Source organism: Macrobrachium rosenbergii, chromosome 13, assembly GCF_040412425.1.
Source record: "Macrobrachium rosenbergii isolate ZJJX-2024 chromosome 13, ASM4041242v1, whole genome shotgun sequence".
In the NCBI taxonomy this organism is placed as follows: Eukaryota; Metazoa; Arthropoda; class Malacostraca; order Decapoda; family Palaemonidae; genus Macrobrachium; species Macrobrachium rosenbergii.
The window spans coordinates 65330194-65334209 of NC_089753.1; positions in this window are offsets into that span (position 1 = coordinate 65330194).

Genomic DNA, 4016 nt, shown 5'->3' on the forward strand with positions numbered 1-4016 from the left:
GTCATTTGTAAACATAACCCAATGTGTTAATTGTTCTCTCATTAGAAACTCAGTTGTATACACAAATAAGATTTTAACCAATTTAACGATTTTCATACTTACATATGTATGTATAAACTATGATATGACTTATATTACTCACACTAAACATAACATTTAGCAAAACTAACGTACAGCACCATGAGGCACTCTCATTTTTAAATGCATTCATCATAACTGAAATGTATATGTTGTATGGAAATCCACACAATTTTGTTTTGAACTTACCTGCCGAAGTTGCAGGCGTTGGTCAACCTGGTAACGTCGACCTTCGATCTCTCTCTCTCTCTCTCTCTCTCTCTCTCACACACACACACACACAATCCCCTGCACCTATTTTATCTATGGTGTGGAAATCAAACCTATCTCACCAAAAAATTGTTTATTCTGTAAAGCTAACAAACAAGTTCAAAACATGGTAAATAAAAAAAAATGCAAAAAGCACTAAAAGGAATGTAAATGATAAAGGAATATCTCCCCAACAAAACATCTTAACAGACACCAAAATTATAAATGGGTTTCTTCCACATTTCGCTCTCTACCCCGATAAGTCTCCACGCAATCATAAGTCCTTTAGTCATAGTTCCTTTTAAATGACCACTTCCCATAATGGCTACATTACAAGCATGTCTGTGTAGATGCATGACCATCCCAATTTAACCATGGTTCCATTGAAACATTCTGCCAAGGAATAGAACCATCTCCATTAAAAATCAGAGTTCACCCAGTCCGTAAACACACAGAAACACATCATAAAACTGTTAGATAACGGTAAAGGAATAAGTATTAAAATAATCAGGTCTGTAAAGATTAGTAATTTTCTAGGTCTTTACTCACTCTTCCAGCTTTCAACATGTCCTTACAATCTGGTCTTTCACAAAGGCGTGAATGATCTTTCTCAAAATCCTTCGCACTTAGCGATTTCATAACACACAAAGTTATTCAAATTTCCGTTTAACACACCCAGAAATCCGACTACAAATGGACTCAGGCTTCTAGAAACTTCTATGGTGATTCTGCTTCCACCCCACGTGTACAGTGTCTGGGCGCTCTCTGAACAATGTTCAGGTCACGGGTGGTCAATGCTGAATTGCATAGAATACACCTAGCAATGCTGCAACAGGTGCCATCTAATCAAGCACCCAAATTCTTCCACCTGCAAAACAGCTGAATATTGCAAGAGTTCGTATGTCGCAAATACTTCCTCACCCATTTGACATATACAGTAACGGTTTTCTCACCAGTACTCTTCTATCATGAACGAAGCTTTAATGTTCCTTCTGAACCGAGCTACATAGAACAAGCTGTACAATAAGAATGCCATAACTGTCATTCTATGTGACAATGTCACATTAAAAGGGGTAATTGCACACATACACAAGGTGGATCTATGACGTACGTCTAACATTTTCGGTAAAGAAATTGACAAATGGATATAAAAAAAGCAGTGAACAAAGGTTTACTGGTTTGTATAAAATAGGTTGGTTTATGTGCTGAAAAGAGTACATATTAAAATGAATATAACAAACCCATTGTCATTCAGCAAAATAAAGCAACTTTAATTGACTCGAAAACATTATTAAATGTCTAGAATGATTTGCTTAAGTAAGATAAAAATGTCTAAATGTTCAAGATCATTATTTATTTCTTCCTTAATATAAAAGAAGTATAGATGATTAAATCTTTCAAATTTTGCCAATTCAGAAAGAAGAGAATTAGAAAACCACAAACTTTTGCCAAGCCAAAACAGTCTACCACCCAAATTTCCCTTTCTCCCCTTAGTTACATTCTTATCTCTTCCAAAACCAAATCTTTCTAACAAAAGGACAAACAACAAGAAACGTAGCCACAAAATAAAAGAAAAAACTCATTGTTAAAAGTAACAGGAATCTATGCATAGTATCGCAGATGTTAAGTAATGAACTGCCTTACCAGAAAATTGAAATAGTAATAAATTTGAAATTTCAGTGCATAATGCTAAAACAAAATTCTATACAAATCACCACAATTATTTACTTTATATTATCATTACCTACTCTATTTCGAGCATACCTCAAACCCTCAGTATTCAAATATATTTCATCCATTAAAAAATTAGTGTAAATCTGGTGTTCTAAAGAACTAAATCTTAATGAAATTATGAAAAGTGGCCCTCATTGACTTGGGCCATAGTGGTTCATCTGTGTTAAAAGTCTATGGTTGGGCATTAGGAATGATATATAATATTAATGTACTTCCAGAGCGTAGTAATGGACGTTTCTCACAAATTTCAAATTCCCAGTTTATTAAACTCCTTCAGCTCGATTATTTCAAGCAGTTTGCTAAGAGTTTTATCTTGGCTACAGCTAAAATGTGGAATAGTTTGTCTTGTGCAGTCATGGAGTGTTCTCATCTACAAATGTTTAGGCGAGGAGCAGGTTCATTCCTGCTCTCTCCTGAGTTCAGGTGCATCAGTTTTGTTTCCCATATCATTCCATTTGATTATTCTTCATCTTTTCCTATAAGTTCTCTCTCTCTCTCTCTCTCTCTCTCTCTCTCTCTCTCTCTCTCTCTCTCTCTCTCTCTGCAAGTTGATTTTCCTTTGGTGCCCTCTTGGATTTATAGTCTGTTGATTCCTTTGATAAAGGTTTTAAGCTGAATATTTAACGAAAGAAAGAAAGTAATGCCAGGTCACGAAGCTAAGCTTACGGTTTATTTGCCGTGCCACTAAGATCATGTAGGAAACCACATATTAGAATCCTGAGTTAACACGTGGATCTGCTCCAGCTGAGTGCACATCAGTTCCCTAAGTTGAACACCAATGTCAAAAAGCACTATGCAAAGCCCAACTGTCAAAGATAATTTCATACAACGGAAGTAAGTATAAAATCCGCCCCCTCAGAGTAAGGAGTGGCCAGATCGCATTCAATTGGAATTAAAGTTGTTGAAAGTGTGATTGTTACGGTTTTTAGTAAATGTTGATATGGTGATTGGTAAGTGAGTGATAAGGAACAAACCATTCATTTGTTGAGTTACCTCTACAAGGTAACTGCTATTTTTCTTGTTACTTTTTACTAGTTTCCTCGGGTAAGCTGTATGCTCGTTTCACAGTAATACTTTAGGAAAGTATTACTTTCATAAGCAGAGGCTTACACATATGTTTACTGTGCACCTTTTACCACAAGTAAAGAAAATGAACGCTTTTTTAATCATACTTACTAAGAAGAAATGTTTTGTCTTATATTTTTTACCACTTTTAATGTGTATAATCCTATAAAGAAAATGTACGCTTTTTTAATCATAATTACTAAGAAAAAATGTTTTTTTCTTATATTTTATACCACTTGTTATGTGTATAATCCTTTCCAGTTCAAAATGTTCCATGTTAAATTTTCTGTTGTTAGGGTTTAGAAACGCGGCGAGAAGTTAATGTACACTACATTTTCATTTTTTTTATTTGACTTTATAACTATTTTCCATCAAAATTCATTATAAATTACTGTCATTATTCCTCATCTTATGATGTGCAAAATCAGATCTATAGAAAACCTATTTCTGTGTTCTATTACAAATCACAGTGTAAGAAAAAAAAAAGTGGTTCAGAGTTTGAATTACTATTATCCTCACTAGGCTTGTTGAAAAGAACTTTCCCTGAATAATATGCTTACGATATCTCTGGTAAATAAAATAGACTTTGACTGTTACAATTAAGCCAACAAATAAAGAAGCTACAGTCGTGTTTGTGGAAAGGTATAAAAGAATAGTATTTCATGGCAGCACGGAAGATATTTTGGTTTAAAAGGTTGTTCAGGGATACGCCCCCTTTTCCAGGCCATTCAGCTAATGGAATAATGGTATCAAACACCCCTCTGTTACTTCAGTGATGCATGAGGGGCTTATATTATGTGTCTTAACATTTTGGTAGAATATGCACATATGTAGTAGAATTTAAACAATATAAACAAGTATTACCCATATAACACAAATATTTTAATCTT